At 40.5% G+C, this 24,037-nt stretch overlaps 1 pseudogene; it reads right to left on the bottom strand.

Annotated features, from left to right (window-relative positions):
* Window positions 1-335: 335 nt before the first annotated feature.
* LOC147372574 (poly(A) polymerase alpha-like) lies at window positions 336-22,308 on the bottom strand (annotated as a pseudogene).
* Between the last annotated feature and the right edge of the window lie 1,729 nt (window positions 22,309-24,037).

The following is a 24,037-nucleotide window of genomic DNA, read 5'->3' as shown; positions in this document are numbered from 1 at the left end:
ATGCTAGTATCACCTAATTTCAAGACTTATAAAGTTACATTACCAATAAACTATGGCAATAACATAAGGATAGGGAAAAAAGGTCAATGAAACAAAAGGAACTAAACATAGACCCCCACACATGTGGACAACTGATTTTTGAAAAAGATGCAGAGATAATTCAATGGATAAGGATAGTCTTTTCAACAATGATGCTAGAATAACTGGAAACATATATGCAAAATAATAAATGTAATAATTGGATATCTATATGAAAAACAAACAAAAACAAACTTCAATCTTAACCTGATAGTGTATATGTAAGTTAACTCAAAATCTCAAAATGGATTATAGACTTAAATGTAAATCCTAAAACTATAAAACCTCCAGAAGAAAACATAAGTAGAAACCTTTGTGACACTATGTTAGACAAAGATTTCTTAGATATGATGTCAAAAATATGACTTGTAAAATAAAATATTAATAAATTCAGCCTCATCAAAATTAAAAACTCTTTCTCTCTGAAGGATACTGTTAAAAGACTGAAAAGACAAGCCACAGACCGGAAGAAAATATTTGCAAAGCATATAGCTGCTAAAGCACTGTATCCACAATACATAAAAAACTCTCATAACTCAATAATATGAAAATAACCTGATTAGAAATGGGCAACAGATTTAACAACATGAATTTATCTCAAAATTGCAATGCTGAGTGAAAGGGGCCAGATATTGTGTACATATAATATGAGTCAATTTGATAAAACTTTGAGCGTAAAAAATTATCTATATTGACAGAGCAGATCATATCTTGCCTGCAGGGGTAGGTGGGATGGGAAAGGGAGAGGAATTACAAAAGGCATGAAGATATTTGGGAGGTAATAGAAAACTCATCATCTTGAATGTAAAAATGGTTTTGTGGGTTTATACATACATAAAACTTAACTATGTTGTACACTTATTGTGTTTATTGCATGCTTTTATATCTCAATAAATTTGCTTCAAAAAAGGAAAAAGAGAAAAAAGATACAATGATCAAATATTAATAATATGAATTATTGTAGCTTATACTGATTTTTAAAAAATGTCCTAGAATTCAGTTGAACTAAATGGATGTTTGACTCTTCAACTATTTTAAGAGGTTCATTTATATAAAAGCCTAAGCATGGGTGAGGTTCAAGGGCAACATACCTTGAATCTACCTTAGTTACACTACCTTCATGTTACCAAATGGGAAACACATACTGGAGTCAGAGTGATTGAGAGGAAGATCTTAGAAAACCAGGATTTTAGCTTTGAGTTCTCCAAATGTCCCAGACCTAGCTTATTTATCTGACCAAACTAATTTTAAGTATTAAGTGTTAGTCGCTCAGTCATGTCTAACTCTTCGTGACCCCATGGACTGTAGCCCGCTAGGCTCCCCTATCCATGGAATTCTCCCGGCAAGAATACTGGAGTGGGTTGCCATTTCCTTCTCCAGAGGTTCTTCCCAACCCAGGGACTGAACTTGTGTCTCTTGCTTGACAGGCAGGTTCTTTACCACTGAGCCACCTGGGAAGTCCCATTTAATTTTGCCACCTGTAAAATAGCCAAAATAATAGCTAGTTCAGAAGATACGGTGCAGAAAGGAGACAGAATAACTAGTGAAAATGCTGTCAGACTGTTTGAAGTAGGAATAACAATACATATTCATTTTCCTGCCTTCTCTTTAGTTTTCGCACTCCCTGTACATCTCTTTTGTCATTCAACTTCAGTTGGCATCTTTCCTAAATAGTTAAAGCAAAATGTGTTGAGTCAGCAGATTTGATGGACTTCTACAGCATCTAGTGACTTGAGGCTGACAAAACTCTTTACTCTTTTTGACCCAGAAACTGAAGCTCAGGGATTTGTAAGTTTCAAGTCACTTCAGAGGCAACTGTGGCTTTTCCCCAAGCTTGGGCTTGCAGGGACAGATGATAGAGTGAAGAAGGAATGAATCTACTTTTATACTCGTGCTGAAACTGAGTAAAACTGAACTGCTGTTAAGAGGGTTATGGGAAGCCTGGAATGCACTCCTTGGTGGACAGCAGTGCTAGCGTTTCCCAAAAGTGTCTATTTGGGGTGAGTCATTTTAGCCCAGGATAGAGGCAGTTTGTCCATGATACCCTTGCATGGATGCTTCAGAGAAACAGCATTGAGGTGTCCACAAGTAACATGTAAGTGTGATCACACATAGGCACGATCACCAAGCACTGAAGTTATAATGAGCAGCTTGTGGCCAAGATGGGATGTAGAGGATGATGGACTTCTGAAAAATGCCTCTTTAGGGGCAATCTCCCTGTCCTGCAGGATGGAGAACTTCAACCAATGGAGTACCAGCAAATGCTTAACCATTGGCTCTGGGCAATGAGGAGAGGCCTGATTCACAGTGTCTTCCAGTTTCCATCATTTGAATACTAGTTAGTTGCTCAGTCGTGCCCAACTCTTGTGACCCCATGGCTGTAGCTCACCAGGCTCCTCTGTTTATGGGATTTCCCAGGCAAGAATACTAGAGTGGGTAGCCATTCCCTTCTCCCAGGGATCTTCCTGACTCAGAGATTGAATTGATGTTTCTTGTGTCTCATTGCAGGCAGATTCTTTACCACTGAGCCATCAAGGAAGCCCTGAATACTGTCACCATGCGTAATTTTGAGTTTCTAATATATTGTTAACCAGCTCACAAATTCAGCAAAATTTAGGTTGGCTTTCAAAAGCCAGCCTGAGCTAGCTCCAGCATGCCTCTAGACTCAACAATCTAGTGGGCCAGGGCAGCCATAAAGTAAAGCTAGGCTCATTCTCCACATCTTGCCCTGAACTTTACTGCTAGACTGACAGGTCCTGTTATAGTTCATGAAGTGCTTAAGGCCCCACCAACACTCAGAGGCAGAGATGAGACTTCTTCTAAAAACTAAAGAATAACTGACAGATACTGATTTCTTTTCTTCTCATGCTTTCTGATTAACCATTAGTGCAGTTTGATTCAAAGCTAAGAAGATTTCTCAATTAACAAGATCATTAGTTCCCTTTAAGTAAAGTATGTGTTAGTCACTCAGTCATGTCCGACTATTTGTGATCCCATGGACTGTAGCCCACCAGGCTTCTGTGTCCATGGGATACTCCAGGCAAGAATACTTGACTGGATAGACATTCCCTTCTCCAGGGGATCCTTGAGACCCAGGGATTGAACCTGGGTCTCCCACATTGCAGGCAGATTCTTTACCGTCTGAGTCACCAGGGAAGGCCCTCTTTAAAGAAGGAGATTTTTAATTACTGGGCTGAAATGGTACCCACAGATGCTGAAAAAGAGGATGCTGTGGTGTTTTCTCTGGAACATTCCCCAAACACACTAGTCTTAAATGGGGTCAGAGTGATAGATTTCCTGGGGAATGTTTGGGAAATGTCTTGGGAGTATTTTTAATTGCCTCAATGCTTCGGTTGCTAAAATCACTTAAGTGTCACCATAGTATATGAGGAGGCAGAGACACTCAAGATTTTGTAACACTCAGGACAGTCTCACACAGAGAATGGTCTTGTATTCTGTACAACCTCAGATGTTCTCAACAGGCATCCATGTAAGGGAAAACGTTGTTCACAATTTTCTAAGCCTGGAGTATAACACCATTTTACCTATGAACATACAGTAAACTTGAACCATGTAAAGATACATAGAATTTTGGGGCTTCCCTGGTGGCTCAGATGGTAAAGAATCTGCCTGCAATGTGGGAGACCCAGGGTCAATCCCTGGGTTGGGAAGATCCCCTGGAGAAAGGAATAGCAACCCACTTCAGTATTCTTGCCTGGAGAATTCCATGGACAGAGGAGCCTGGTGGGTTACAGTCCATGGAGTCGCAAAGAGTTAGGCACGACTGAGCAATTAATGCACACTGTACAGTAAATTTGTACCGTGTAAAGATATACAGAATTTTCTAAGACTGCCACTACCACGTAAATGGAAGGAAATTGTGTCATGTTTTGTTGAGAACATTATCAAGCATGACACATTATTGCTGAATTATGTCCCAATTTGGGAAAGCATATCATTGCCCAGAAGATGGCCTAGCGTTTGGAGCTACCGCACACTCAAAGTGATTTTAAGTATATAGGAATAGAATTGTTTAGCCTTTATTTCCAAATGTCAAATATAAACAAAAGTGTCTCAGAAATCTAAACATTTGTTGTAAATAAGTGCAAACATAGGACTGCTTCATTATGTCTTCTGGTGTGTTCGTGTTTGAGCATTTTCACATGGAAAAACATTTCATTATGTTTAATCTGCCCACTATCCACTCAGGCACCCTAGTCAGGAAACTAGAAAACCTAGCTGCTTTCTCTTTCCCACTTCTTACACTCATTCCCTATGTTCTGATTCCGTCTCCTACTTGTCCCCTTCTTGAACTTACACCCATGCTGCCTTAGTCCAGGGGCACACAATTTCTTGTCTGGACTATTCTAAAGTCTACTAATTAATTTCCTAAAATAATTTTTAAAAGCGAATATTTTAAAAATTTATTTTTTTTGGCTGCGCTGGGTCTTTGTTGCTGTGCAAGGCTTTCTCTAGTTGCTGGGAGCAAGGGCTCCTGCCCAGTGAGGCACGTGGGCTTGTTGCAGTGGCTTCTCCTGTTGCAGAGCGTGGGCCCCAGGTTATGCAGGCTTCAGTCGTTGCGCCACATGGGCCCTAGGGCAAAACCTTAGTCATTGTGGCACACAGGCTTAGTTGCTCCGCGGCATGTGGAATCTTCTCAGGTCTGGGATCAGACCTGTGTCTCCTGAATTGGCACGTGGATTCTTTACCACTGAGCCACCAGGAAAGCCCCCTAATTAATTTCTTATTGTGCAATCTCCCCACCCTCCTCAATGCAACCCATTCTATATACAAACTTTTAATGATCTTTCCAAAACACAGAATCTGGAAAAGTTTGTTTCCCGCTGAACACTTCGTTGGGTCCTAGCAGAAGAGAGGCTAAAACCCTGACTTCTCAGTATGGTGCCGTGAGACAGTCACTGTTGATCCCCGTCTGATCTCAAATTTCAAATCTGGCTTCCACACAGTGAACCATCCATGTCCTTTCATGTCCCTGAGATTTGGACACACGTTGTCTTTGTTAAGGAATATTTCCCCGAATCTTGCCAGCTAGTAAATTTTATTCATACTTTAAGACCCAGCCCAGGACCCTGTTCAGAACCTCCCTGACACGACGGCTTCAAGCGATCGTAGTACTCTCCTTTCTTGCGTTGTTTAGTGTACTTAATCAGAGCAGTCTGGTTGCCACCAGGCATGACAGTAGCCCATTACCTCACTTCCTGTTCGTATGAGAGGATGATGGGGAAGGGACAAAGATGTCACGATTGTTTTTGTTTGTCTGACTCTACCATGAGGCATGTGGAATCTGAGTTCCCCCACCAGGGAATCCAACCCAGGCCCTCTGCAGTGAAAGCACGAAGTCTCAACCACTGAATTGCCAGGGAAGTCCCAGGACATCCCAGGACGATTGTTGACCTGCCAGTTGGATGCAGGCAATCAGAGGCTCCACACCCTCTCCCCTGTCTTTGAAATACACATTTCACCCACCATTCGCACACTAGGAGCTATTTCAAAGACAGAGCCTTGAGGGGATGAGATGTTGTTGAGACCATCTGGATGGTATATACATGACTAAACATAGTAATGGCATCTATATACATTTAAAAAGTTCTGACCAGGAGGGGCAGAGACCTAAGCATCTTGTGGTCCCGTGACAAGCCTCTTAAGTAAGTTTCCTTGCTGATTACACCTGCCACCTACCAATATGGAGGGTCTGCCTCTTCCTTTGGTCTCTCTTTGTCCTCCGTGTAGGGGAGGGGCAACTCTGAATTTCACCCAGGTGACAAATCAAACTCTGGAGGTTGCAAACTAACAGTGATATTTAGCCTTGAGGGGGAGGGCTGTCCTTTCCAGACTTTGTTTCATTAGGATGCCAAAACCAAATCAAGATGGCTCCAAGACGACCACTTGAAGGATGGGGAGAACTTCATCTTGATTCCCAGATGGAATCTTTTTTTTTTTTTTTTAGTATTCTTTTATTAGCTTTTTTTTAAATTTTTTTTTTGCTTCACTGAAACTTCATTGAGGTGCTTGGGCTTTCTCTCGTTGTGGTGCGTAGGCTGAGTAGTTGTGGGGCACGGGCTTAGTTGCCCCAAGGCATGTGTGACCTTAGGTCCCTGACCAGGGATTGAATCCATGTCCCCTGATTGGAAGCAGAGTCTTAACCACTGGACCACAGGGAAGTCTCCATTACTATTTTTTAAAGCACAAATGCCCATACAACTTTGGCTTATAAGATAGTTCTATATAGAATATATTAAAATACTAGTGACCTTGATATTATAAACTGTGTGTATGTACAGTCGCTTAGTTGTGTCCGGCTCTTTGCTGCCCAAAGAGTAGCCTGTTAGGCACCTCTGTTCATGGGATTTCCCAGGCAGGAATACCAGAATGGGTTGTTGTTTCCTCCTCTAGGGGATCTTCCCCACCCAGGGATCGAACCCAAGTCTCTTGCATCTCCTGCACTGGCAGGCAATTCTTTTCCATTAGTGCCACTTGAGAAGCCCTGGGTCCCATACAGGCAAATTAAGACTGTGTTCTTCAGGCTGTTTCAATAGGACTGGATTTGGTCATTTCCATTTGGAAAATACCCCCCCCCCTACCCCCCCCCCCCAAAAAAAAATTATGTGTAAGTGTTGATGCTACTGCATTTGGATAAAACTGGCAAGTTCTTCCTACTATCATAGCCCAGGAAATAGCACCAAGGAAACCTAATATATTGGAATAGATGTTGCAGCATTTGGCACACAGTTTGATAGCTCTTAGGGTTAACCTGAAGTTGTCAAGGTTTAGTGTGTGTGTGTGTGTGTACACACTCAGTTGTGTCCAACTCTTTTTGACCCCATGGACTGTAGCTGCCAGGTTCTTCTGTCCATGGGATTCTCCCAGCAAGAATACTAGAGTGGGTTGCCATTTTCTAATCCAGGGGATCTTCCTGACCCACGGATCGAACCCAAGTCTCCCGTATAGCAGGCAGATTCTTTACCACCGCACTGCCTTTGAAGCAATGCTTAGTACTAGTAGTAAAATTTCATCAGTTATGCTGCAACCAATAAGACTTCTTATGCATCTTATATCTAAAAATTTAAGCAGACTGTCATCTTTTAAATCCAAGTCTTCTGCAGTGTCCATCTTGCAAACAAAATATCAATCTCTATTCCACAAAAGTGCAACTTGATAACTGGTTACCAATGCCTCTTCAACAGCTCTTCCATCTTTTAGGTGTGTTCTAAGTCGCTTCAGTCCTGCCCGACTCTTTGCAACTCCATGGACTGTAGCCCACCAGGCTCCTCTGTCCATGGGATCCTCCAGGCAAAGATACTGAAGTGGGTTGTCATTTCCTCCTCCAGGGGATCTTTCCGGACGCAGGGATGGAACCAGCATCTCTTATGTCTACTGCATTGGTAGGCGGGTTCTTTACCACTAGGACCACACGGGAAGCCCCTTACATCATTTACTTCTTCCTGTAATTTCAGTTTATCATAGTATGAGGTGAAGAAGACACTTCCATAAACATGTCTTCGGGCAACACAACACATCAATTAGTATCAGCACCTTCTGTATGTACTCTTCATCTATGAGATCCAAAAGTAAAACATTTTACTGAAAAGTTCATTTTCCCAAAATGAAATTCCTGCACTGTAGTTCCTCTTCCCAAACCCCAGAGGGATTCAGAGTCTCAGCTAGTTTCTGCGTAAGTAGGCACTCAGTTTCCTTAGGGTCTGCTGAACTGATGGGAGAGGTGATGCCATAGTGTTTTCGGAGGTGGCTGTGTCTGTTTGGATCCCCGAGTAGTAAGGACTCAGCGGCTGCTCTGGGCGTGGCCACTGAGGGGAAAGGGAGAAGGGGCGAGACTCAGCCCCGGGGGCCACGCCCACTCCCGCCCCACCTCCCCCACTGTGTCAACGCGGGTTGCTTTCAGCGCTGCTCAGCTTTCTTCTTTGTCCTCATGTGGTGCCCAAACACGGGCACAGCAACTTTCTAGAACGCTGGTTGGACTCTTGTTGAACTCCAGAATCAGTTTGTCTTCCACCTTACTATCAGAGCAAAGTATGGTAAGAGAGTTCTTGCCAAAACAACAGTGATAAATACCGTTTCTCTGTATTACAAACCAGAGCCTTAATATACACTGTGCTGCCCTCAACATGCCAGCAAATTTGGAAAACTCAGCAGTGGCCACAGGACTGGAAAAGGTCAGTTTTCATTCCAATCCCAAAGAAAGGCAATGCCAAAGAATGTTCAAACTACCACACAATTGCACTCATCTCACTCTTGACTGGAAAATCCCATGGGCAGAGGAGCCTGGTAGGCTGCAGTCCATGGGGTCGCTACAAGTCGGACACGATTGAGCGACTTCACTTTCACTTTTCACTTTCCTGCATTGGAGAAGGAAATGGCAACCTACTCCAGTGTTCTTGCCTGGAGAATCCCAGGGACAGAGGAGCCTGGTGGGCTGCCGTCTATGGGGTCGCACAGAATCGGACAGGACTGAAGTGACTTAGCAGCAGCACACGCTAGTAAAGTAATGCTCAAAATTCTCCAAGCCAGGCTTCAACAGTACTGTGAACCATGAAATTCCAGATGTTCAAACTGGATTTAGAAAAGGCAGAGGAACCAGAGATCAAATTGGGAACATCTGTTGGATCATAGAAAAAGCAAGAGAATTCCAGAAAAAACATCTATTTCTGCTTTATTATGCTAAAGCCTTTGTGTAGATCACAACAAACTACGGGATATCAGATGGGAATATCAGGCCACTTTACCTGCCTCCTGAGAAATCTGCATGCAGGTCAAGAAGCAACAGTTAGAACCAGACATGGAACGACAATCTGGTTCCAAATCAGGAAAGGAGTACTTCAAGACTGTATACTGTCACCCTGCTTATTTAACTTATATGCAGAGCCCATCATGCAAAGCGCTGGGCTGGATGAAACACAAGCGGGAATCAAGATTGCTGGGAGAAATATCAATAACCTCAGATACACTGACACCACCCTTACGGCAGAAAGTAAGGAGGAACCTCTTGATGAAAGTGAAAAGAAGAGTGAAAAAGCTGGCTTAAAACTCAACATTCAAAAAACGAAGATCATTTCATCTGGTCCCATCACTTCATGGCAAATAGATGGGGAAACAATGGAAACAGCGACAGACTTTATTTTCTTGGGCTCCAAAATTACTGCAGATGGTGACTGCGGCCATGAAATTAAAAGACACTTGCTTCTTGGAAGAAAAGCTATGACCAAACTAAAAGCATATTTAAAAAGCAGAGACATTACTTTGCCAACAAAGGTCCATCTAGTCAAAGCTATGATTTTTCCAGGAGTCATGTATGGATGTGAGAGTTGGACTATAAAGAAAGTTGAGCACCGAAGAATTGATGCTTTTGAACTGTGGTGTTGGAGAAGACTCTTGAGAGTCCCTTGAACTGCAAGGAGATCCAACCAGTCAATCCTAAAGGAAATCAGTCCTGAATATTCACTGAAAGGACTGATACTGAAGCTGAAATTCCAATACTTTGGCCACCAGATGTGAAGAACTGACTCACTGGAAAGACCCTGATGCTGGGAGGGATTGGGGGCAGGAGGAGAAGGGGATGACAGAGGATGAGATAGTTGGATAGCATCATGGACTCGATGGACATGAGTTTGAGCAAGCTCTGAGAGTTGGTGATGGACAGGGAAGCCTGGTGTGCTGCAGTCCATGGGGTTGCAAAGAGTTGGACATAACTGAGCAAATGAACTGACTGACTGACTAAGATACACTATTTATGAGGGAGCAGGAACTCCTAAGAACTTTCTGTGTTCAGTATTATGTTCTCAGTTGCAGAGACCAGAGAACTGATGATTTGAGAAACCAAGTTTCTCTTGGTGGCTAACTCATAAGTGGTGAAATAAGAGATTCTGACCTAGGGTGTGCTGCCCATTCACTTTCCTTTTTTTAAAAAAAACTTTTCTAGTATGAAAGTTACAGGCTTCTCACGTGCTCAGTGGTAAAGAATCCGCATCCAGTGTAGGAGATGGAATAGAGGCAGGTTCAATCCCTGACTTGGAAAGTTCCCCTGGACTAGGAAATGGCAACCCACTCCAGTATTCTTGCCTGGAAAATTCCATGAATGAAGGAGCCTGGTGGGCTGTAGTCCATGGGGTCAGAAACAGTCTGACTTAACTGAAGTGACTTAGAAGTCACACACATAGTTGATTCACAGTGTGCGTTAGTTTCAGATGTACAGCAAAGTGATTCAGTTATATATGTATATATATGTTTATGTATTTTTTCAGGTTCTTTTATGGATTATTACAGAGTATTGAGTATAGTTCCTTGTGCTATACAGTAGGTCCTTGTTATCTATTTTATATATAGTAGTTATATATATAGATAAAGTATTTTATATATAGTCTATGCTAATCCCAAATTCCTAACTTATCCCTCCTTGTTTCCCCTTTGGTAACCATACATTTGTTTTCTATGTCTATGAGACTTATTCGTGTCTAAAGGTGTGACAGTCATAGTGAAAATGATAAGAATAAAAATGAAACTAAATGGGCACTCCAGAATTACTACTCTTTGCAATTTGTAATACCATTCTATAGCAGGGACAGCAGTATTTCTGTTTCTCTTTTTAGAAAGGACACTGATTTAAAATAATGTACTGCTAATGTTGATATTTTAGCTTGTTTTAAACCTTTGGTTTCTTTCTGGTTGTGTTACAAGAATTTTAAATTTCTCCACTTCTAGAAAACAGAGAATATTTGTTTTTGAACTAAAAGTCATGTTACTTTTCATTTTTAAAGTAGACTTCAGGGCATATTCACAGATATTTACTAATTCGATCCCCACAATGATACTGTGATGAAAAGAAGTGGCTATCAGTATTTTATTTTGCAAACGGTGACATAAGGGTGCAATCAAGATACACAGTGACTCCCTCAAGGTCACACAGCTGATCCAAAATAGGGTTGCGATTCAGTTTTCTTTTTAATATTTACTTCTGTATTTGTTTATTTTTGGCTGTGTCAGCTCTTAGTTGTGGCACTGGCAATCTTACGTTGTGCCTCCTGGGCTTAGTTGCCCCGTGGCTTGTGGGGTCTGAGCTACCTGACCAGGGATCAAACCCATGACCCCAGCATTGGAATTCTTAACCAATGGACCACCAGGGAAGCCCAGAGACCCAATCAACATCTTCCTCCTAGAAACGTTCCATGTAATGTCTTGCCATCCACGTATCTTTTTCCTTAAATTTCTTAATTTTCCTTAAATTTAATAAAAAACCATATGGAAACATAAAGACTGTTTTTCTTCACTGGATTTAAATTCTTAAATTTCTTAAATACTGAAGGAAAGTGCTTCATGTAGCTATTTATCAGGACTTAAAGACTGGAAGCTGAGGGTATGTACAAGTTATTTCTGAAATTCTCCTTATAAAAAATGATTCTTAATATAGATAATAGTTACATCACATGGTTGCCATAGCTAAAAGTTATGAGGTTTTCTTATGTTTAAATGTTTGAATAATTAAATGAACAGCAGTGTGTACAATGTAAATTTCTTAAATTTAATTAAAGGATACCCCTATAGAAAGCACTACTGTGAAATGTACATGGAGTGATTAAAGGGTTTAGTACATATAATTTTCCCTAGTGTTTAAAAGGTCACTAGAAAGAAAAAAGTGACAAATATGCTGTTTTAAGCTTTTTTTCTTTTTTTTTTTTTTTGCCACTTTAAAAATGTCACAGTGAGTGAAAGGAAAAAGCTGCCCGATAGCAGATGAATGGGTATTGACGGCTGCACCAGTGTTAAATGCTGCATGGCAGAAAAATCTAGGGAAGAAAAACAAACTGTAGTCACGTTTCCATATTGCTTTTTATTAAATTTCAGTAAAGAGACTTTAACTTTGACTGATATCTGAATTTGATAATGAAAGCAATTTGTGAGACAAATCCATGCACACACAGAAAAGATAGGTGTATAATATAAGACATTTTAATCATGCACTAAATGTAAAATTATCCTGACAACACATGTGATATTTTATGGTGTCCATATGGTATTGCATATGCAGCTTATAATATACAACTGGTATCTGGATAACATATGATATAGATGTAAAGCACACCCTACAAGCTTAGAATTCTGTGGTTACACACACACACACACACACGCACACACACAGAGACATAATATTCATGCTTTCTCTGTGCTGAATATACATTATACATTTAACCCCTGTGCCTGTGTATTCATATTGTGAAGGGCTCAGGTTACTTTCTGGGGGCGTGTTAGATTTCTTTTGGCTTGAACAACCCTTTTCCCAGAAGCCTGGAAAATTCATCATGTTGGATAGCCAGGTGTTCTCCATTTGCAAATATTATTACCTTGTAGGATTAGAAGAAGGTTTAATTATGAGAGAGGATAAATAAACAGTGCTGCAGGCAGAAAGTCCCACCAGGCCCCTTTGTTGGGGGGTGTCCTCTAGGACAGCAGTCCCCAGCCTTTTTGGCACCAGGGACTGGTCTCATGGAAGACAGTTTTTCCTGTACCGCTGGTGGGGGGCGGGGGATTGGTTTAGGGATGATTCAAGAGCATTACATTTATTGTGTATTTCTACTGTTATTACATCAGTTCCACCTCAGATCACTGGGCATTAGATCCAAGAGGTTGGGTACACCTGCTGTAGGACTCAAGGTCTGTGAACAGTCTTGATGCAACAGGGGAGGGATTTCTAAGCTGGAGACTACAGGGTTTCTGCCAGCAGACTCTGATGCTCAGTTGGAGGAGGACCCCGGGAGCCAGGGTCTTTTGCTCGATTGTTCTTTACCACGGATCTTCCTTCAGAGCAGACTTGACTGATGTTTACCTGAATCACCATCATTTCCAGGAGAAGCTTGTAGCCATGTTCAATCTTAACCACTACAGGCAAATCCTTTGTGCATCGGTCTTCCCCCTTCCCTCCCCAGACTGGAGCAGAGACCCATCCTTTTCATTCTTGAATTCCTGCTGCCTGGTACCTTAGTAGGCATAGGTGCATCAGTGATCAGTCATGTCCAACTCTTTGTAAGCCCATGGACCGTAGCCCCCCAGGCTGCTCTGTCCATGAGATTTTCCAGGCAAGAATACTGGAACAGGTGGACGTTTCCTTCTTCATGGGATCTTCCAGACCCAGGGATCAAACCCATGTCTCTTGTATCTCTTGCATTGGCAGGTGGGTTCTTTACTAGCTGAGCCACCAGGGAAGCTCTACCTGGTGCCAGTCATCTAATAGGCTCTCAATAAATGTTGAATGAATGAATGATTGCACCTATATCTTAATACAAAGTGGAATGCCTTTCTGGAGTTCTTTAGTACTGGGGTCATTTGTTGTACTTCTGCTGTCTGCATTCACAAATAGATTAAGGATGTCTGAAATTTCCCTGAATTTTCTCACTTTCAGGACCTACCTTCTGAAGTAATCCTTTCAGACTCTACTGTCAGAGTTTGCTGTGAGCCCACGATTATATCAAAGATGCTGTTTCTGTCTATCCTTGGGGTTTCTTATTATGCAGATTAAGAAAAGGAACTTGAGAAAGAATTAGCAGACATCACCTTGGGTTATATAGTTACAATCCACAAAGAAATCGTGAATAGTATTAATGAAAAAATACATGGACTTGGAGTTTAATTTTTTTTTTTAATTTACGAACATCTTTAGGGAGTATAACTGAGTACCAAAAAAATTACATTAACTAAATTACTTTGTTGTATAATTAGAGCATTCTACCAGCATACATAAATTTTAGAAGTGAATGCTGTCAGTTTTCATTTTTAAAAATATATCATGTGATGGATGAATAATAATCACACCTGGAAACAGTTTTATAAATAAGAAAATTAAGCTGCATGAAATTATATTCAAAGGTGGTAATGAGTGTCAGTATTGCTCAGAAAGAGAAAAGATGATTTTTCAGACCCTCAAAATGTGCTTAAGTGTTAACTAGATGTATTTATGTTTCACAGCCAACTATGCTGTAGTTTATATTCCGAGGAATGGCATTAGTGCTTTCTTAACTATAATCATTTATATTATTTTCCACAATAACAATGCCTCTAATCCTTATTACCGAAGAAATCCCACTCTAGTGTTTATAGGTAACTTGAGCTGTATAAACATACAAAACAAGTATATGAAAACTAGAACTCTGTTAACTTGTTGATGAGTTCGAGATTAAAACCTGAGTGATATCAAACCCTGGTAGTTCATTTTTTTCTCATTGAATCAACTGAGTTTTCAAATAAAATCAAGCAATTAAATAACATATTATTTAGTTTTCTATTGACAAAATTATAAGACTGACAATTAAAAATCCACTAGTCTGTGGATTCTCATTCCAAGTTATCCTGCAGACTGGTGGGACACTACAGTTGCCTCATCTTCTGGGCCACTTTACTCCATGTTAGTTTACCCCCCTTTAGAGATGATCTTCCCTAGGTGTTCTCAGGGAAAAAGTACTGATCAGATTTCTCATTTTGCTAAAGTAATGTCATTGCTTGGTGTTTTCCGACCTCCATTTCTGAACCAGTATAGCTAAAGTTGATCTCCAAGGGGCGTAGACAGTGAGGCTGATGATTTTGTCTTTTTCCAGCAGGAGTCAAAGCTCATGGCTTTGCTCTTCACACTTCATCTTCTCTCTCTTTGCTGGGAAGGCATGTAGAGAAATCGGTGGTTGTAAATAAACGTCTGTCTATGCCACATTGAGTTGATCCTGCCAATGGAGTGATCAAAAACACACTAAAGAAGAATTAGAATAGGTTCATTTTTTGTTGTTGAGTGTGTGGTGGGAGAAGAGGTTTCTGTGGGCTCATCAAGGCTTCTGTGTTATTGAGTTGGACAAGGCAGGAACTGGAAAATTCTCAAAGAAATAGGACTATCAGACCACCTGACCTGCCTCCTGAGAAATCTGTATGTAGGTCAAGAAGCTACAGTTAGAACCAGATATGGAACAACAGACTGGTTCCAAATTGGGAAAGGAGTATGTCAAGGCTGTATATTGTCACCCTGCTTATTTAACTTATATGCAGAGTTCATCATGAGAAATGCTGGCCTGGATGAAGCACAAGCTGGAATCAAGATTACTGGGAGAAATATCAATAACCTCAGATATGCAGATGACACCACCTTTATGGCAGAAAGTGAAGAAGAACTAAAGAGCCTCTTGATGAAAGTGAAAAGGAGAGTGAAAAAGTTGGCTTAAAACTCAACATTCAGAAAACAAAGATCATGGCATCTGGTCCCATCACTTCATGGCAAATAGATGGGGAAACATTGAAAACAGTGACAGACTTTACTTTTTTGGGGCTCCAAAATCACTACAGATGGTGACTGCAGCCATGAAATTAAAAGACACTTGTTCCTTGGAAGAAAAGCTATGACAAACCTAGACAGCATGTTAAAAAGCAGACATTACTTTTCCAACAAAGGTCTATCTAGACAAAGCTATGGCTTTTCCAGTAGTCATGTATGGATGTGAGAGCTGAGCTATAAGGAAAGAGCTATAAAAAAGCTGAGTAGAAAGCTTTATAGAGCTTTATAGCTCTATAAAGAGCTATAAAGAAAGCTGAGTACCAAAGAACTGATGCTTTTGAACTGTGGTGTTGGAGAAGACTCTTGAGAGTCCTTTGGATGGAAAGGAGATCCAATCAGTCCATCCTAAAGGAAATCAGTCTTGAATATTCTTTGAAAGGACTGATGCTGAAGCTGAAACTCAAATACTTTGGCCGCCTGATGTGAAGAACTGACTCATTTGAAAAGACCCTGATGCTGGGAAAGATTGAAGGCAGGAGGAGAAGGGGATGACAGAGGATTAGATCGTTGGATGGCATCACTGATTCAATGGATATGAGTTTGAGCAAGCTCCAGGAGTTGGTGATGGACAGGGAAGCCTGGTGTGCTGTGGTTCATGGGGTTGCAAAGAATCGGACATGACTGAGCGACTAAACTGAACTGAAACATCCGTGGGTTTGATGAAGCACATTAGAAGTCAGGGGTGCTTATTCTCACAGAATATATCACTTAATCTGAGGGAATTTGGGGAGGGTCAGCTGTAATTCTGTAAGTTAAAATTTGGCTGGGATACTGGGATCGATACCTCTCTCTTTGATAAAATTACCAAGGGACTGTTAATGATCCCAAGGAAATCTGACCATGAGCCAGACTTATAGAGCATTTGTAACTCACTGAAGTTCTGACTGCATAAAAGCCATAAGTGAACCATTCCTTATTTAATTGGCTTTGCTTGCCAATCATAATGGACATTTGGATTGGCAGTACAGTCAGTAGATTCTTTAATAGGCTTGAATGTATCAGATTGACCTTTTTCATACCGTTGTCTTTAAGCATATGGACACAGTAGCATCAGAGTGAATTTTACTTGTTTAGGTGGGTTTTCTAGGTGGCCTAAATTACTTCTGTGAATAAGTTGAGCACATTTGAAAGTCACAGGAACACTTAAGTAATCAGAAAACTATATGGTTTATGGAGACCATAACTTAATCTCAGGAAAGAGCTACTGTTGTGAGAATAATTTAGGTGCTAAGAAAAATCAGTACATCAGATAGTAACTTACTAAGGAGTACCCTAGAGGTTTGAAGAGTTAATGTCGTTTCCAAAGCTGTGTAAATTATTCCCAGAGAGTAGCTTAGCATGCCTGGAAGAGAGTTCAATGAGCCACCATAATCTTTTATAGTACCTCAATTCACCTTTGAAATCTATTTGGACTCGTTTCATTTCTGATTTCAAATTTATAAAACATGAGTTTCTTGGTAGAACTTTTGGTCACATCACCATCTTTGAAATCCCTTTTCATTCTCTGTATATGCTCAGAATTTATAAAATAGCTTTCAGAATTCACTATAACAAAGTCCTTGCTCTAAATTTTATCTCTATTCTTATTATTTTCCAAGAATGGCCACTAGATTTTAGCCACGTCAACTAACTCTGAAATTTATTCTCTGAAATGTCTCAGTTTAAAAGCAATTTTATGAATATAGTTGAAAGTACACGAGATATATGAGTTACATGTATACCTACATGATATACAAGTTTGGTGTTTTTCCAATCTGTATTTTTTTCTTTTTTTGGCCAAACCGTGTGACATGTAGGATCTTGGTCCTCTGCATTGTCAGAGCTCGGAGTCTTAACCAGTGGACCACCAGGGAAGTCCTGGTGTATTTTATATGTATTTTATATGTATTTTAATACTACACTTACTTTGTATATATACTTGTATATATGGTACTGTTTTATACTGCATACCTATATAGTAGATGTAGTACACGTCAAAACTCATAGTAATGAGTTTTGGGGAGAAAGGGAGGAGAATTGAACTGGGAAGAGGAATAGAGAGGATGTAAACTGTATTTATAAGGATCTGTTTCTCTCAAAAGTGACTTGAAGCAAGTATGACAAAATATGAGTATTTATTTGAACTATGTATTAGATACACAAGTGTTTATTATATTATTCTTTGCAGTGCCCTATATTTTAAAGACATTTTTAATACAAGAAAAACCCTCTGAAACCATTTTCCTTGATGTTGCATTCACGCCGAACTCCTTCTCATCAATTGCTCTTTACTTAGCTTCTTAAATTCTTGTCCTTTTTTCTTCTTCAAAACCAGAAAATTACTTTGGCATTGTTTAAAGAATGATGAAAATCTCATTTAGATCTGGATTGCAAAATCCTTGCTAATTCACGAAAGCATTTATTTTTTTAAACATTAGTTTAAGTCTGTTCCTCAGACTGTCACATCTTTCTTCAGGGGTTTCTCATAGTCTTTAGACGACTCCATCTGCTCTTCTAAAAGGAGAACATCAAACCAGTTTGTTAGATGTGACACAATTAGATCTCAGATGCTCAGTTGCCTGACCATTTGTAAACGCATTTTCTGGAAATTAGGAACAGACCAAAGAACTCTGACTTTCTCTAAGGCTTTTATTTAGCCTTCATTTTATGTGACTTTGGTTTATGTTTCTATTCAACTTCTTCTCCTGGGAACATGAATAATTCTGGTTCAAAGTCATTCTCCCCAAATAGTACTACACTGGCTATTAATTAATGTTTATTTGTCCTCCTCTTCTACTTTTTTTTCATCTTTTTTGTTATTGTATGGTTAACAGATATTTGGTCCATGCTAAAATTTTTTTTTTGTTATTTTGTTCTATCCAAAATCATTTGTCATGGACCAAGTGTGGTGATGGACATTTTGAATAGGACCAAATTTCAAGGAGCTTTATGTGTGGACCATAGGTCTTAAAAATTTTTTTTTAATTTAAATTTATTTATTTTAATTGGATGCTAATTACTTTACAATATTGTATTGGTTCTGCCACACATCAACATGAATCCACCATGGATTCACGTGTTCCTCATCCTGAATCCCCCTCCCACCTCCCTCCCTGTACCATCCCTCCGGCTCATCCCAGTGCACCAGCCCCAAGGATCCTGTATTGAACCTGGACTAGTGATTCGTTTCTTATATATTATACATGTTTCCATGCCATTCTCCCAAATCATCCCACCCTCTCCCTCTCCCACAGAGTCCAGAAGACTGTTCTATACATCTGTGTCTCTTTTGCTGTCTCGCATACAGGGTTATCGTTACCATCTTTCTAAATTCCATACATATGCGTTAGTATACTGTATTGGTGTTTTTCTTTCTGGCTTACTTATTTTGTATTTCTTTTAGGCTGTGCTGGGTCTTCATTGCTGCGCATGGGCTTTCTCTAGTTGTGGTGAGTGTGGGCTGCTCTAGTTGTACACAGGCTTCTCAACTGCAGTGGCTTCTCTTGTTTTGGAGCCTGGGCTCAAGGGTGCGAGGGCTTCAGTAGTTGTGGAGCATGAGCTTAGTTGTTTCGTGGCATGTGGAATCTTCCCGGACTAGGAACGGGACCTGTGTTCCCTGAATTTGCAGGTGGATTCTTAACTACTGCATCACTAGGGAAGTCCTTGGACCAGATGTTTTATGGACCAGATGTCTTATTGATTTTGGACAGGGCCAAATGTCTTGCAAGGGAATTGTATACCTTAGAAATCATGTCAACCAATCCATAGTCAAAGAGATATATTTCCCATAGTTTTAAAAATTGTATGTGACTAAAGAAACAACACATGAAAAACAGACAAAACAAAAACAAATGAGTGCACATTTATTTAGCTCAGCACAAAATAAGTATTAATACATCCTCTTGAAAGGCCAGGAGGTCAACTGCTTTACCAACGGGTTCTCAAAATGGCAGAACTTTGGTGTGGTCTTTGATGTAACAGATCAAACAATTCAGCTTTGATAATTTAGTCAAGCAGGCAGACTTGACGTATCCCAACTCACAAACACTGATGTATAAATAAGAATGTCAGTTTATTAATTTATTCTGAGAAAGCCATGAAGTGATGCCAGTGGTTCTCCCATTCTCTCATTGTAGGGGGAAAAAGAAATCCAGGAAATAAAAGTATAATCTTAAGGTTTGGAAATTATAGTATCAGAGCAAGAGGGATATTTGGATGATCTTGGTCTGAAATGAAAGTGAAAGTGAAAGTCGCTCAGTCGTGTCTGACTCTGTGGCCCCAGAAACTATACAGTCCATGGAATTCTCCAGACCAGAACCTCTGGAGTGGGTAGCCTTTCCATTCTCCAGGGGATCTTCCCAACCCAGGAATCGAACCCAGGTCTCCTGCATTCAGGCGGATTCTTTACCAGCTGAGCCACAAGGGAAGCCCATGAATACTGTAGTGGGTAGCCTATCCCTTCTCTAGGGGATCTTCCTGACCAAGGAATCAAACCGGGGTCTCCTGCATTGCAGGCAGATTCTTTACCAACTGAGCTATCAGGGAAGCCAAGCAGAAACCAACCTAGACAGTATATTAAAAAGCACAGACATTACTTTGCCAACAAAGGTCCATCTAGTCAAAGCTATGGTTTTTCCAGTAGTCATGTATGGATGTGAGAGTTGGACTATAAAGAAAGCTGAGCACCGAAGAATTGATACTTTTTAATTGTGTTGTTGGAGAAGACTCATGAGAGTTCCTTGGACTGCAAGGAGATCAAACCAGTTCATCCTAAAGGAAATCAGTCCTGAATATTCATTGGAAGTACTGATGCTGAAGCTGAAACTCCAATACTTTGGCCTCCTGATGCAAAGAACTGACTCATTTGAAAAGATCCTGATGCTGGGAAAGATTGAAGGCAGGAGGAGAAGGGGATGACAGAGGAGGAGATGGTTGGATGGCATCACCAACTCAATGGACATGAGTTTGAGCAAGCTCCGGGTGTTGGTGATGGACAGGAAAACCTAACGTGCTGCAGTCCATGGGGTTGCAAAGAGACAGAAACGACTGAGCAACTAAACTGAACTGAACTGATCTGGAATATCCCTCCTATGGCTAAGTTATTTGAACTGGTCACACTATTTGGCCAGAGTGCTACTTCCCCTGAACTATCCTGGATAAACTTTAAGAAATTCTTCCTCTTTTGGACTCACTTGAAGCTTCTTGATGTTCTTTTTTTTCAGACTAGCTGAAGTAGAACTGAATATGCCATGGATTTATGTTAATGCTTTAGAAGATAGTAAAACACTCAGCCCAATGTTAAGTACAGAGGAACAAATGTGGGTTGCTGGTTCTAGGGATCATGTATATCTTACTGGCAAAATCATGGGCACTTCAGTCAGCCTGGACTTGAATTCCAGTTCTGCTCCTTACCAATTATACGGCCTTTAATATGTTACTGATCCCCTTTGTGCTCCAATTTGCTTAGGGGTAAAATGGAGACAATAATTGTACCAATTTTATAGGATCGTTGCTAGGATTAAATGGGATTAGACACACTGGCTTCTAACATTGCGCTTAAAATTGCAAGCCTTCAACACTGCTTATTTTTTGTTGAGATGACATGTGTCTGTTATGATTGGTCTTTCATTTCTCTCAGAGCACAACTACTCATTTAGTTTCTCTCTTTGGGTATATTATGTTATTGGTGGCCCATTTATCTTGTCACACATTTCTAGTTAATAATTTTATTAATACTAATTTTTCCCTTTTTACTTGTTGAATTTAGGATTGGAAACATACCAACTACAATAAAATCTGTTGTTGTTCAGTCACAATCAGAAGTAGATGGACATTGTTGTTGTTTTTCAATGGCTAATTCATGTCTGACTCTTTGCGACCCCATGGACTGCAACATGTCAGGCTTCCCTGTCCTTCACTATCTTCCAGAGTTTGAAATTCATGTCCACTGAGTCAGTGATGCTATCTAACCTTCTCTTCCTCTGCTGCTCTCTTATTCTTTTGCCTTCAGTCTTTCCCAGCACCAGAGTCTTTTCCAATGAGTCAGCTCTCTGCATTAGGTGGCCAAAGTATTGGAGCTTTAGCATCAGTCCTTCCAATGAATATTTAGAGTTGATTTCCTTTAGGATTGACTGGTTTGAGCTCCTTGGTCCACAGGACTCTCAAGAGTCTTCTCCAGCAACATGGTTTGAAAGCACCAATTGGCTCTCAGGCTTCTGTATGATCCAGCTCTGACATCTGTACATGACTACTGGAAAAACCATAGCTTTGACTATATGGATCTTTGTTGGCAAAGTTATATTATTGTTGAAATAAAATAAGACTCCCAATAATATACATTGACACATTTAGTATTATGCATAATTCTTATTGTAAAGCATGAGCATTAGAAATAAATGCTCAGTAGTTTACACATGAGACAGTAATTTGTGTTGTTATTACAGAGCCAGGGAGATGACCTGGTGGTTAACGAATGGCACGGATACTTTCCTGAGGCCATATATACATTTTAATCCTTGTTGTTGTATATATTCCCATATAAAGTTAAAGAGAAATGTTCTGGAGAAAACTTCCTTAGAGCTGAAATTCACCTCTCTTCCTTCACCGTCATGTGTTCCCCTTCTCCCATCTCCTTCTTTGGGTCGTTTTCTCTCAAGAGTCCCTTCCAGGGCTGCAGAATCACACAGCTCCAGGAGCTGACTTTCACATGGTATCTAAATTAATTATGCCCCCGAAGCTGCGTCAAGTGGTTGCTCTGAGAGCGGCCGCCCAGCAGCATCCAGCTTCCTACTTTTGTTGTTCTGTGTCTTGACTGACACTTGAGGCCCCAGCCCAGGACCACCACTGTCATCAGAAGGCAGGCGGAGACTACTGCCTGTTGCGTCTCGGGTGAAGAGCGAGCACCGGAAAATAACCATGTTTTTTCCTCCATACCTTGAGTTTTGCTCTTGTTTTTTGTGTTTGTATGAAACTAGAGTTCAAAAGATAATGTCAGGGGCTAAAGGTTCATGTAACCTGTGGGCCAGGAATGTAGGTGAGTAGATTCAGTCACTTTGACCTTTAACTAAAGGTGCATTGTTGAGTGCATCATGACCTCCATGAATATGATGGCCGTGATGGAGGCTGATGGCTGACTAGGTGTAGGGGAGAGGACAGGTGGGTAGAAAAAGAGAGGGAAAGAGGCAATTAATTGGTGAAAGCTGCTTGAGAGGCCAGTGATGCCAGAATAATCTCTTCCAAGCTTCAAAGATCTTGGGGAATAGGCATCCTGTGGTTGTAGCCAAGGTCTCTCCTCTAGGAAATGAGGACTTGAGAAGGTGCCATAAGGGGCAGAGACTAGTCTTTCACAACCTCTCTCAACTGGCCTCATAAAGCCTCATGGATGGTCTGAATATGATTTCGAGGGTAAGGAGACAGTCTCTGTTTCCTTCTCCCATTTGCTTGCTGATTCTTGAAACTTTGCTTTTCAAGCAGGAAATAAAACTTTTCATTTCATAGAGCCAGAAAGGACAGGGCCGTGTGCAGACTTCTTGGATGGTCATTCCTCTCCTCCCCTATGGCCATGCCTGCTTGACCCATGCCTTCCTTTTTGCTTGCTGGCCATGTGTCCAACATTTCTCTGTGATGCCCAACTCTGTAGCCTCCTTATTGACACAGACCGTCAGCTTGTCCAGGATTTTGGTTCTCAAAATGTGGCCCATGTCATGTGGACACAGTTGGGGAAGGAGAGGGTGGGACTAATTGAGAGAGTAGCATGTAAATATATACATTACCATATGTGAAATAGATAGCCAGTGGGAATTTGCTGTATGACAGAAGGAACTCAAACCTGGTACTCTGTGACAACCTAGAGGGGTGGAATGAAGTGGGAGGTGGGAGGGAGGTTCAAAAGGGAGGGGACATATATGTACTTATGGCTGATTCATGTTGCTGTATGGCAGAAACTAATACAATATTGTAAAGCAATTATCCTCCAATTAAAAATAAAAAATGTAGCCCATGAATGCACAGCATTAGCATCACCTAAGAACTTGTTAGAAATGCAGACTCTTCAGCCCCGCCCAAAAGTACTGAGTCAGAATTTGCCATTTTACAAGAATGGCAATTTTACCAGGTGATTTGTATGAACATTAAAGTTTGAGAAGAACTGGCCAGAAACACTTCTTTATACCTTACCCTTAAACTGAAATCTTTTTTATAAATAAAGGTTATTGTCATAGCAGTTTTTAATAGCTCAGTAATTATTTGGTTTTATCATGTCCTTAACAAATGTTTATGGAATGTCTATCAAATTCTTGGTACTACCTATGCTAAGATTTGGGGATCCCAGAATAGAATCTGTAGCACAGAGCTCAGAGCATAGCTCACATACAGAAACAAAACACAATACCCAGAAAAGAGAAAAGGAAGTTTGTCTATTTTGAGTGTGTACTTAAAAAAAAAAACAAAAAAAAAAACAATACCCAAATAAAAATCTGTAATTTTGTCCCCAAGTTTGTTCAAAGATATGCCCTCTAATTAATGCTTTATTTTTCTCCTCATGTCTTTTACTTTTCTCCCACAATCCATGGACTTTGTGAGAAAAAAAACACAAACTTGAAATGTTACCCTCTTTCCATTTCTTTTCCACTTCATAACTGTCATCGC

This window comes from Bos grunniens, chromosome 5 (genome assembly GCF_055505025.1).
Source record: "Bos grunniens cultivar Pamir isolate PY7600 chromosome 5, Bosgru_T2T1.0, whole genome shotgun sequence".
Classification (NCBI taxonomy): Eukaryota; Metazoa; Chordata; class Mammalia; order Artiodactyla; family Bovidae; genus Bos; species Bos grunniens.
The sequence above is the reverse complement of the archived record's forward strand: the minus strand, read 5'-3'. Positions and strand labels throughout refer to the sequence as shown.